The following is a 13,792-nucleotide window of genomic DNA, read 5'->3' as shown; positions in this document are numbered from 1 at the left end:
ACTGTAGTGTGTGCTAAGATGATGGTTTCACAGCAAAACAAAACAGTGTGTCCCTGCTTAAGGAGGGGGTAATGGAGTCCGATAAGCCAAATACAAAGTGATTTCTTTGTGGGTTTAGCTGTAAAACTGCCCTTTTCTTTAGCTGCCAGCAACCAGCAAGAAGGTGTCCACCACAGATTTATTAAGTGTTGGGAACAGGATAAGATGATTTAAGGCGTCTGATCTGGCTGCATTCAAGAAGTTTTCTCAGCAATTTGCCTGCATTTGAATGAGGCAAACGGACAGTTTCTCAGGCTGGGTTGGGATGGGATGAGGTCTGAGAATAGGGCTTCTGCAATCATCAGAACAGTAGGAAGGTGCTCCAGTTGCTACCAGGAATAGTCCTGCGCTGCCCATCTGATGGGTTGCCAGGCATGTGTGTTACTACTGTAGGGCGTCAAGTGAAGTCATAGGAGGGGCCATAGGGAGAGTGACGGTGGGAACCTGAAAGTCACAGTTGAAAGTGGGGTCCCGAGATACTTGAGTCTGTTAGCATTGTCATTTACAGCTGAGCAGCCAACAGGGTGCTAACAGTGACTCCCATCTTGAAGGGAAGCATGGGGGGACTAATAGTGGTAACCTCAATATAGCCTTCCCACCTCACTTCACCACCCCCAGACCAACACCAGCAGCCTTCACTTTGTGTTTCATGTATGTGTCTGAGTGGGGGATCCTGTTTGAGGTGTGCAAGCCTTTCTCTGACCCTCCCCCTGGTGGGTTTGTGTGAGTGTGTGTGTGTGTGTGTGTGTGTGTGTGTGTGTGTGTGTGTGTGTGTGCACCAGCACACGAATAAAGGCTCTTGTGGAGCAGTGTGCTAACCTTAGCTTGACCTGAAGCAAGGAGGATAGGGATTTAGCTCAGTCCAGAGCACTTGTATGTAGAACTCATGAAGCTTGGGCTTTGATCCTGGCACCGAAAGCAAACCCTTTCAAAAGGGTAAAACGGTGCACACTCATAATCTCTGCACTCAGGAGGCTGAGGCAGGTAGATTACCATGTATTTGAGCCTGGCACATTTCAAAACAAAGCAAACAAGTGAGGCCTCTGGCTTTTGTGGGGGTACTGAGGTGTTCTGTGCTTGTAACACTGCTGTTAGGGGGAAAAGGAGCAGGACACAAGGGAGGGCCTTGCAGAAATCCCACCCTAGAGCTAACTCTACTTTTGATCTAGTTTCATACTGTGGAATGAGGTCTGTGGGTCTAGGCTGTACCGCAGGGACTCTCAGCTAACAGTAACAGCGAGGCAAGTACATTTTCTCAGCTCTTCTTGTTGAGCAAGGACCAATGATACTGTGAGGTGTGGGGAAGCAGGCACACACATGCGCGCGCGCACACACACACACACACACACACACACACACACACACACACACACACACACTGGAAGATAAAAATCGAAACAGTACATCTGTGTGTGTCTCACAAAATGGGATAGGGAAGGGGAGGTTTAAATGAGGGAGACCAAGCCTTCCTTTCAGAGTGCCCACATATTTCCTAAGACTAGAAGTTCTCCGAGAGCAGAGCGGGTGTCACCTGAGGTGAAGCCCTGTCTTTGGTAACCTCACGAAGTTGCTGGCCCTTTGCAGAATGGCAAGATAGCAGCTTCCTGACCTAGGGAAGCAACCATTTCTGAAAGAAGAGAGAAAGTAGGAAACAGCATTTTAGGGGCAGGAAGAGGACAGGACTAGAGGGAGAAAAGCATTAGGAAGCCCTGTCCCTGGCTGGCTACCTCCTCAGGCTGCAGTCTCTGCTATGTGTTCTGTCTGCTCCATGCAGTCTCCTCTCTGGTATGAGAACTGCCTATTTCCTCTCTGGAGCCAGCCTGACCTGTGGCTCAGTGGAGCGAGGACAAGGACAAGTGCCAAGCCACCTGTGTCCATGACAGCTGCAAGCCCGCTACAGCTGGCTGGAGGAGGACGCTGTGGCAGGAAGTGCGGGGAACTGGACAGAGACAGAAGGGAGATCTGGACCCTGCAATCTCCATCACCTGGGCACCCCTTGAAGATGGAAGTTCTGTCTCCTCATCAGGTTAGAGGCCCTTGAGAGTGAGGGGCGTGACTCCACCAGATTGCTCAATGTCTGAGGATTGGAGCTGGTTTCCCCCAGGAAATCAAGGCTTCCCTGAGCACACAGCATCATTTTCTTCCCATCTAAGTTGTCTAGAAATAAATGGTACCCTATATAATGTATGGGGTGACTGTGCCCATCTGCACCAGGCTCCACTTGGGACTGGTTAAGGTAGTGGTTGGCATTGCCCAGTTTTGATAATATTTCCTAAAGCAAGTTCTGAAAATTTAACACTCTACCCCACTCTTCCTTACTCTGGGTCTGAGTTCTTGGTGGTGCCATTTTAGTTTCGTCCTTTGACTGGGAGGAGCCCTTAGTGCTTGGAGGAGACCCTCCACCCACTTAGTAGATTATGCTGCATTATGCTGCAGTCTGTCAGAATCTAAGCCACTGACCCAGGGATTTCTGGGTAATGTAGTTACCTGTCTCCCTCCAAGGGAGGGAGATGTTCTTCAGCCACCAAAGTGGTCTCTGTGAGATGAAAATCTTATTTCTTCAGACCCATGGGTGTTAAGAGCACCCTAGAATTACAGGTTCCTTTTCTTTTTCCTGACAGCCACAAGCTAGGGAGTTTTAAGATTGGGTAGGTTGCTTTAAACACAAAACCTGGTTTTGGTAAGTTGCTATTTATTTGACTTTACTGCAGAGGTTGCTATTTCTCCTCTTGATGAGGCTGGGTAGAGCTGGAGCTGGGGCTTGGGCTTGGCCTGGGGCGTCCCTGCAAGATGCTCATGAAAAACACAAAGGTCTCTGATGGTCAAATATCACTTGTCTATCCAGTTGCCCCAGCCCCAGCCCCAGCCCCAGGATACTGAGGATCAAATCCAGGGCTTCGTGTGTGCTAGGCAAGCACTCAGTTAATTTATCTGCATCCACAGCCTGTCTTTCCATGTTACTTTTTTGCATGTATGTGTATGTGGGGAGCATGCGTCCATGTGTGTGAATGCTCATAGGTGTGTGAGTGCAGGTGTGCATCCAGGTGCACTTGCACGTGTGCACATGTGGAGGACAGAAAATGAATGGTTAGTGTCTTCTGCAACTGCTTCCCACCTGGCACGCTGACGCGGAGCTTCTCAGCGGAGTCTAGAGCTTGATGATCCAACTGATTCAGCAGCCCAGCTGTGCTGGGGACCTCTATCTCTGACTCCCTCTGGAGCACAGGAATTATAGGCAGGCTGCCACACCCACCTAACATTCACATGGGTTCTGGGTGTCCAAACCCTGGTCCTCTATCTTGCACAGCTAGTCCTTTACCTGCTGAGATATCTTCCCAACCCCTCTTTGCACATTTTCGAGGAGACGTGTTGGGAGAATGTTCAGTGGGGATGGGGGGTGGGGGCAAGATCTCCCGTGTATTGGTCTCTAAGTGGCTTGTGATGTGGTAGGATGTTAATAGTTGAAGGCACATCACTAATTTACTGCACATTCTTAATTATCTGTGCTGAAGTGAGGGAGATATGGGGATAATACAAGGAGCCATCAACACAGGGAATAAAGCACGGAGGGAAAATAACAGCTACTGAGGACTAATTCAGACAGGATAAGAGACCTGCCCAGGGCTATCCTCCAGCTGATAACTTGCACAGGACTAGTCTCTCTCTCTCCCAATGCCTGGGTGAATACCTTTTGCCTGAATCTCAGCAGCCAAGGAGATGATAAACTCAAACAGCCACCGTGCATATTCTAAGTCCTTCACAAGCCCTCACACTCTCTAACCTCACAGGAGCAATGGGCTGGGACGTTTACTTATTTGCAGATGGATGATGCAAGGGTAATTTCAGTTCAGCTTGAGACATGTTCCCTGGGCTCCCTCTAAGCTCTGTTCTGGGAGGAGCTGTAGAGACAGGAAGAGGGAACATTAATAAGTTGGGGGTGCTGGCTCTAGGATAGCTCAGTGGGAAATACAAGCAGTGGAGGACAGAGGCCACACTTGGGGGCCATTGACGGGGCAGAACCAGGGAAGGATGGGATGCTTCCTGGAGGAGCTGAGCCATCTTCCCGGGGAGGAAGGCATAGTAGGCATTGTGTGGAGATGGGGAGTTGATCTGGGTGGAAGATGAAGAGTGTGTAGCCTGTGTATGTAACAGTAGCATGTATGCCATGGAGGGGAAGGAGATCATGTGGCTAGATGGGAGAGAAAGTTACAACTTGAAATGTCATCTGTTCAGCAGCATGGAGCCATTAGAAGTATTTTAACTGGAAGTAACATAATCCCACTTGTAAGCGACAAGATACTTTCTGGCATGGGGTGGGGCTGGGGAAACTGGCTTTTTGGTTCCAGATGGCACAGCTGAGCTCTGGGCTGGGGTCATGATTGTGGAGAACAGACATACAGAGGAGCAGTTGTAGCTGGAGGACACGGGGTCTCTGGTGGGTTGGCGGTGGGCTAATGGGGACTCTGAGGAAAGCTGATGGGTGTGACTGATGGGCTCAGAGTGGACACTATGAAGCTGTGACTGCTGACACTGTCATCTTCTTTTCTTTTTGGCCTCTGTCATTCCAAGGTCCACCTCCCTCCTTCAGCCAAGCTGTGTGTGAGTTGAAAGGCACAGAGAACATGCTGTGTTTTTCAAGCTGGGTGAGAGTTGTGCAGTGGGGCGGGGTCTCACAGAGTGAAGAGTAGCCCACAGCATTACTTGGGATGAAGATATTTGGGAGAAAGGAGGAGGTGTGCTCTTCCCCTGCCCCTGCCCTAAGCCCCAGGCCCCCGGCCCAATGACACTGTGGCTGCCACTTATTCCTCCTTCCTCTTGTGTAGACAAGGCCCCGTTGCAGCCCCCCATTTCCCTACCTCTTCCTCACATCCCTGCCTGAGGTGCAATAGAAAACGAGCCCCTTCACTACTGGCTGCTCTTCATGGGCTTTTTCCTCACCCGGAGTAGCCAGGGCAGAGCATTTATCATCTGCCCATCTTGATCTTCCTGGAAAAATAGCAAAAACCTTGCTTGTCCTCTTTACTGCTGAGCCTGATACCAAGGACTCCTTACCCCAAAGATGTCTCTGACCTCAGGGACTCAGATGACCAGAGAAGACTCCAGTGCCAGCATGGGTGATAGGGTGGGATCCTCTCCTAGCAGTGTCCAGCTGGCACTTGCCATGTGCTCTGTATGTGGAGGAGCTTTGGGTGCTAAAAGCCAGACTGGGAAACTGCATGGCTGTGGCTGGATCCCGACTCTTCCCCCTCACTAGCTGTATAACTGTGGGTGAGCTGCTGAGCCTCCTGGGGCTGCACTTTCTCTATGTAATGTTAGGATGATGACACCAAGTGCTCATGGGGACAAAAGGAGTGAATGCACAAAGGCAAAGGGGTTGCTCCCCAGAGCGACTGCTGGTACTTTCACCACCATCATCACCACCACCACCATCATCATCACCACAGAATCATCACCACAGCATCATCACCACCATCATCACCACAGCATCCTCACCACAACATCATCACCACCATCCTCACCACAGCATCATCACCACAGCATCATCACCACAGCATCATCACCACCATCATCACCACAGCATCATCACCACCATCATTACCACAGCATCCTCACCACAGCATCCTCACCACAGCATCATCACCACAGCATCCTCACCACAGCATCATCACCACAGTGTCACCACCACAGCATCATCACCACAGCATCATCACCACCATCATCACCACAGCATCACCACCACAGCATCATCACCACAGCATCATCACCACAGCATCATCACCACCATCATCACCACAGCATCACCACCACAGCATCCTCACCACAGCATTACCACCACAGCATCATCACCACCACCATCACCACAGCATTACCACCACAGCATCATCACCACTGTCTTCACCACCACCATCCTCACCACCACCATTATCATCATTATCATCATTACCATCACCAACATTCACCTTTATTACCATCATCATATGAAGCAGCAACTCAGACAACTGAAGGATACTGAGCATGGAGAAGAGGATTCTGGGAAAACCTTCACAGAACCGCTACACTAGAACTGATCTAAAGCAATGGCCTTTTGCTAAGGGGTGGTGGTTTGAACGGAAATGGCCCTCATAGACCCATTGGGAGTGGCACTTTAGGAGGTGTGGCCTTGCTGGAGGAAGCGTGTCACTGGGGGTGGGCTTTGAGGTTTCAGAAGCTCCAGCCAGGCCCAGCAGCTCACTTGCTCCTCCTGCTGCCTGCTGATCCAGATGTGGAGCTCTCAGCCACTTCTCCAGCACTGTCTGCCTGCACGCTGACCAACTCCCTGCCATGATGACAACGGACTCACCTCTGAACTGTAAGACAGCCCCAGTTAAATATTTTCTTATAAGATTTGCCGAAGTCGTGGTGTCTCTTGGAAACCCCAAGACATGAGGTAAAATACCTCTTGCTTACAGGGAAGTTGATCCATCGGAAGGGAGAGGGTTAGAAGCAGAGGTGTGCTCAGGATGGCAAAATGGTCAAATCACCACACTCACTGAAGTGTGGGTCCTAAGAGAACCAAATAAAGATATGTGGGATCATTTCCAGATGAAGTATCCCTGGGAGATTTAGTTATAAGGGAGATGACACAAGGGTCTGATGGAAAGGACTCTGGTAGCTGCTGTGTTGAAGGTGACCAGAGGCAGTTTTTGCTCAGGAAGTCAGGAGAGATGGTCAAGGCTGAAACTAAGACAGATGCTGTGTTTAAAATCTAGATCACTCTAGATCGAGGCTACTGAGTCCCAGAGAAATGTGGACCCCAGACCAGGAAAGTGGTTAGCAGCGTGAGTTAAGATGATTGGGCCTCAAATGCCTGGGCGATGGCCTCAAATGCCTAAGTGATGGCTTCTGCACAGTTGAACCCAGACTCTTAGACCCGTCACCCAGAACTGGCTGCTCTGCAGTTCTGCAGACCATGTGTTGTGTGATTGGTAATTAAGGCTGACTCTGAGGTAGCACACCAGTGTGGCTCTATGCATTTGAGGCAGGACATAATAGCTACTGCAGGAGTTAGAGGCTCTGAAGGTCAGTACACTGGTCTTAGGCGTGGTGGGACCACTCATCAAGTTGTGTGTTTCTCTGAGCTTTAGTTCCTTGGGGTTGTAAAATAGGGACAATAATAGCTACTTGATAGAGGTGTGTGTGTGTGTGTGTGTGTGTGTGTGTGTGTGTGTGTGGCCAGAGGTTTCTGGTTTCTTCCTCTATCTCCTTCCACCTGATTTTCTGAGGTAGGGTCTTTTACTGGGTCTGGAGCTTGCTGATTCTTCTGGAGTGACAGGCCATCAAGCCCCAGGGATCCCGTCATCCTACAGCCCACTCCCATCCACAGTGATGGGGTTACAGCTGTGCTCTGTACCTGGTTTTTATGTAGGTGCTGAGGATCTGAACCCTCCTTAGCATGCTCATAGCCAGCACTATACAGACAGAGCTGTCTCCTCTGTTCCTTGAAAAGGTTTGAAGGAGTAAATGACACAATGAATGACACAATGAATGACACAATGAATGAAAGCCCAGCATTTCCCTAGAGACACTGATCCTGCATTCTCCTTACTCCACCCCTCCTCCCCCACTGTTCAAATTCTTTCTGCCCTAGGCTTTTGTACTCAGGACCCAGGACTCCCAAGATAGGTTGCCAGTTAGCAGAGGTTTCCAGATCCTCTTCCATTTAACCCTTTCTTGTGGAAACAGCTAGTCACTTGCCTTTTACCTTTTGAGATGCCTCAATCCCACTGTAGAACCAGAAAGGGCTCTATCTGGGCTGGAATCTTTGGACTTCAAAGAGGGATGGAAAATGATTGTTAGGGCTACAGGACCCAGAATCCTTGCTTAAGTATCTCACTGCCCTCCATTCCTGCCTGCTGGCTCTCAGCAGAGCTCTACAAACATATTTCACTGCACACGATGAGAAAGTACTGTCGTGTGTTATCTTTGTGTGTGCTGCCAATCGGCTTCTGGGGTGGGGAAAACAGGCTGGATGCTCTGTATTCCTGCAGACCTCCCTAGGCTCCTGCAGCTGCCCAGATCTTGGAGTTCATTGAAATGTGTGTGGGGGTTGAGTTGTGTGTGTGTGGGGGAACCTGCTGCTCAGACCACAGCAGCTGTCCTGGGCTGGTGCCTACCCTTCATATCTCTCCATCAGGCCCCCTCATCCTTCCTTTGCTAGGATTCCAAACCCTTCTACCCACCCACATCTGGGAGCCAAGACCAGTCTTTCCTCTGCTCCTGCCTCCAACAAAGTAAGCCTACAGGGAACATCCAGGGCGGATCCCTTGTAGAAACTGATTTTTCTCCTGAAGTAGTGAGTTCAGATCAACTGCTGTCGACTTGATACTTAAGTTATCTTTCTTGCCACCAAAACCAAATATCAGACAAGAAGCAGCTTAATGGAGAAATGGAGAAAAGGTTTCTCCTGGTTCATCACAAGAGAGAACCCATGGCGGCATGAGTGAGGGCAGCTGGTCACATTACATCCACATCCAGGAAGCTAGGCATGAAGAGGAAGTGGGATGGGGCTATCAAACTTCAAGACCCACCCCTAATGGCCCACAATTCCTCCAGGAAGGCTTTACCTCATAACAGTCCCACCACCTTCTCAAAACAGGGCCACTAGCTGGAGATCAAATGTTCAAACACATTTAAATTCACAGCACTTGATTAATAACAGGTGTTGTTTTGTTTTGAACAATGGATGACTAGCCAATAACTGTGCACAAATAGCTGTGATCTAGTCTGGGGTTAGAGCTGCCTTGAGTAACTTCCATCTGTGCTCCCTGTGCTCCTCCCTCTCTGTGTGGCTATCTTCTCATGCTCCCCTATTGTGGTAAGAACTGTGGCACATTAGATTAGGGACTGTGGCAGTCTGAATGAACAATATCACAGTCTAAAGCACTTCGATATTGTCCCTTAGGGTACAGAATTCAATACAACTAAGACAAGGCTGGTCTTTGGAAAAGGCTTTCCTTCCAGAGGATGACACATGGGAGAGAATGAATTGACGCATGCTTGGTTATTCCACTCTTAAACAATTTAGAATCCCCTGCCTAGGGAATGATGGCACCCACAGTAGACTATGAAGTAGACCACGAAGCACATCAGTTAGCTGCTTCATGATAGTCCCTCATAAACATGCCCCCCAGGTAACTTGACCTAGACCAGTGGTTCTCAACATTCCCAATGCTGAGACCCTTTAATACAGTTCCTCATGGTGTGGTGACCCCCAACCATGAAATTATTTTCATTGCTACTTCATAACTGTAATCTTGCTACTATTATGAATCATAAATATCTGTGTTTTCTGATGGTCTTATGCAACCCCTGTAAGGATTAATGCATTATGCTGGCCTGCCCCTGTCACCTGGAAGAATACACTCAGACAGTACCCTGGTCAGCCCAGGGTTCATGGTTGCACAGTCTGCACTCAGTTGCAAAGGACCCCTTTAAAAGAAAGCCCCCCACCCACCCACTTATGGTCTCTTTCCCGATGTTCCCCTGGGGCAGACAGGACTTTTCCTGTCTCCCTTTTCTCTTCTGTCCTCTCTCTGTCTCTGTGTCTTTTTACCTATTTTCTCTTTCCTTACCCTTCCCTCTGCCTCCCCTTTCTAATACAACTTCTCATTTAAGCTCTGTCTGCTGGCATGTCCCCCACCTTGGTCCCCCTCACCCGCCATGGAATCTGCTAAGGTTCCCCTCATGCTTTATCATAACAACCCCTATGAAAAAGTTGTACCTCCAAAGGATTCATGACCCACAGGCTGAGAACCAGTTACCCAGACAATCCTTCAGTGAGACTGTTTACCCAGGTGATTCTAGGTTGTGTCAAATTGACAAAACTACCCACCACAGAGAGCCAATTCCAACAGGAACTTATAAATGGACACCTCCATTCAAACCTTAGCAGTTCCTCACAGCCAAAGACATCTTAACTCATCTAGTGACCCCAGATGTCTTTGCCCAACCTGGGGACCTCTAAGAACCACAAGAAGGAAGAGCTATAGATGTCATTTGGGGAGTCTTGTAATTTAACCTTTGTCTTGGAGTGCATGAGATCATTTAGGCTCAGTAGGAAAAGGGCCTCCTTTGGGGCCATGCCTCAGACTGGGAACCCAACCAGTCCCCATGCTATGTTCTGCAGACCCCACCCAGTTTTTCACCACACCCCTGACTTTGTGAACTCTCGCATGGCTCTCTTTGTATGGCAAAGAGTATGTTGTTTGAGAAATGGGGCCCATTGGGTGGGCTTCTCTGGAGCTGTCATTCTCAGGGCAATGAGTGGTAGGACTAGAGATGAGAGGGGTTCAGAGGGAGCAGTGGGAGCTCTCTCTGCCGCAGAGCTGTGCTTGCCCCGGGGACACACATTTGTTCTAATCACATGCCGTATGCAGGGCTTGCTTTGTGAATTATGCACCTCCAAAGGGCCTTTCATCTTGCTGAGGTTTGATGCCAGCCTGCCTGGCCGACTGTGCCGGGCTCTCATTCTGTCTCAGAGCCATCAGGACGAGGAAGTGTGAGGGAGGTAAGTGGACACCGTAGGCCTTTTCTTTCTTGAGATTTTTGCCTCTCTGCAAGGCCTGTTGGGGTATGGAGCATGGCTGATGGGAAGCCGGGCAGAAAGCCACCCTTTGCTCCTATCAGTCTGGGATCTGGGAATGGACCCATATGATTGTCTAGCTGGAAGCCTTCCAGGAGTGCAGAGAAATCTAACTCTATCAGCTTAATTGAATTAAGATTTGTGGAGTTCAAGGATCCAGGGTTTCTGAAGAGCTGAATGGAAGACAGTTCAGACATCCCCTGGGCAAGGCAAATGGGAGTGGGTACCAAGGGCCCTGGAGGGTTTCAAGGGGGGCTTGTTCTGGGCCAGAGCCAGAGGCAGAGCCCCAAACAATTAGCCTCTGGGTTTGCCACTTTCAGCAGAAGAGCCTGTGATGGCAAGTGGGTATGTGTGAGCAACTCTTGACTTGTGGTCCACACCCTGTGTAATTCCCTCCCCTTTTGACATGAGTGGGACTTGGTGAGTGACTTGTAAGAGTGATGCTTGCAAGGAGCTCAAGCTCTGTTTTGCCTGCACCCTCTTCCTCATTCTTCTTTTGAATGTGCCCTGAACTACACAGGTCCTTGTGACAAGATGCTGAGGGCCACCAACAGCCATCACTAGCCCTGCCTACCCAGGAAGGAGGTGTAGTTGCAGTACAACAGCTATGGGAGAACCCAATCCTGCCAGTGACTGCAGAGTAAGCCAGGCGGCAGATTGGTTCCCATTTGAGCCTTCCAATGAGATGCCAGTCCCAGCTGACATCTTGATTGTAGGTCAATACACTGAAGGGAGGACACACAGATAAGCTGTTGCCCAGGCTTTTGACCCACAAAAACTGTCAGAAAATAAATATGATTTTTTTAAGCCACTGAATTATATATTGGGGTAATACAGAGCAAGTCCCTATTCTGGGATCATATTTAGGATTATAACATATTCAGCAGCATTGGGAACGAAAAGAAATTATTAGTGTGGACTTAAAGACACATGTAAGTGCCCAAACTTATTAGGCCAAGGTCACTTGATATGGCCTCAAGGGATTAAATCAAGCGGGTTGGAGGGACCACAGCACAACCCAGATGGTGACAATTTTATCGAGAGCAATCAGACCTTTTATACTGTTATCAGAAACAGAATATAATGGCAATTTCCAGGATCGATACAGTTGTAGTTGCCAGGATACAGTGAAATTTGCAAGCCATACAGGGCACACAAGATTAATGTCTCAGACCAATTGTCCTGTCAAGCCTTCATGCTTCCTTGACTACTAAGGGAACACACAGAGAAACACAAAGTGGCCTGAACGCTTCACTGCCTGAGGGAATGCATTGGTCTCTCAGGAACTGGAAGGCACATTGTGCCCAGGAGCCACAGACTCTAACCTGAAAAACCTACACTGCATGCCTCTCAAGGCAGCCAGGCCAGGTCAACTCCATGGTTTCATATATATATGGCATGTTGTGGGTGTTCATGTATGTGTGCTCATATGTGGGAATGCGTGTGTTTGTGTGCATGTGAGTATTTGAGTGTGTGTGTGTGTGTGTTTGTGTGTGTGTGTCTCTCTCTGTGTGTGTATGTGTGTGTGTGTTTGTGTGTGTGTCTCTCTCTGTGTGTGTATGTGTGTGTGTGTTTGTGTGTGTGAGAGAGAAACAGAGAGAGAGAGAGAGAGAGAGAGAGAGAGAGAGAGAGAGAGAGACAGACAGAGACAGAGACAGAGAAGAGACAGAGACAGAGACAGAGAGAGCACCAGAAGTCAACATCAGATGTCTTCACTCTTCTGTGGTATCTTTTGAGGCAGGGTCTCTCACTGAGTCTGGAGTTCACTCCTCAGTGGTGCTGGCTACCCAGCAAGTCACAGGGATCCTCCCTTCTCCGCCCTGCAGCATTGGAGCTACAGATGTGCACACTTTACCTGGCTTTTCACTTTAGCTCTGGGTACCTGAATTTGCATCCTATTCCTTACACGCATAGTGTCTTGCCCACTGAGACATCTCAGCCCTTCGGAGGCTCGTGTTTTGTAACCAGCTGTATTCTAGAACTTATGAGCACTGGCTGGCATGTCATTGTCTACTTCCTGTATGCCAGTTATCACTCACAACTCTGCCTGCACTGTTTTCTCAATCTTTACAATAATTCAGTGAGGCCTCTTATTGGCTTCATCTTACAGATTAGAAAGAAGAGGGCAGAGAAGAAAATCCCCTGCAAAGGTAGTAAGAGGTGGCTCTGGGATTTGAACCCAGGCAGTGTGGTTTCAGAGGGAAACAAATATCATCCATTTATATAGAAGACACTCAGACATCCTTTGGCTGTTGGCTGTGGTTAGTTACTAGTTGCTGTTATGGAGGAGCCAGTGACTCTGCCTCTACCTAGTGATGAGCTTGAATGATTGACTTAGCCTTGGCTTCTGTATTAGTTACTCTTCTGTGACTGTGATAAAATACCACAACTAAAATCAACTAGAAGAGTGAAAGTTTTATCTGGAATTACAGCTCCAGAGAGGATACAGCCCATCATGGCAGGGAAGGCATTGGCCGATGCTATTTTCATCCACACATAGAAAATAGAAAATGGAAAGAGAACAGAAAGTGCAATGAGGCTATAAACCTCAAATATCCCCCCGCCCCAGTGATGTACTTCCTCTAACAAGGCTCCACCTCCAAAGGTTCCAACTTTCCTAAACAGTGCCACCAAGTGGGGAATGACCATGTGTTTTAGTGTGTGAGGTTATGGGGACAGCTAGATCATCTGTGAGGGGGTTAAGGGGACCTTACAGGGCATAACAAGATTATAAAAGTTATTATTTATAAAGCACATATGTCAAGGCTCAGATAAGATTTGTGTGTTCCTCAGAATTTCATGTGCTGGAAATGTGGCCCCTCATGTGGCAATATTGAGGTGACAGAAACTCTGAGAGCTTGTTTTTGGGGTTCTGGAAGGGGAGTATCACTCCTTGTATACCCTTGAAGGTCCTCCTCTACTGAGGAAGGCCATCCTCTTTGTCTGAGCATGTTTTGGGTGTAGATGGATTTTACTTTGGTCCTCCATCTCACAAAAACCAGCACAGAGACTTATGAAATTATGAAAGCTTAGCCTATAGCTTAGGTTTGCATCACTAGCTCTTATAACTTAAATTAATATTTATATTAATCTACATTTTGCCTCCAAGCTTTTTACCTCTCTTCTATCTTG

The sequence above is a fragment of the Cricetulus griseus genome, assembly GCF_003668045.3.
Source record: "Cricetulus griseus strain 17A/GY chromosome 1 unlocalized genomic scaffold, alternate assembly CriGri-PICRH-1.0 chr1_0, whole genome shotgun sequence".
In the NCBI taxonomy this organism is placed as follows: domain Eukaryota; kingdom Metazoa; phylum Chordata; class Mammalia; order Rodentia; family Cricetidae; genus Cricetulus; species Cricetulus griseus.
Note: the sequence above shows the minus strand (reverse complement) of the source record.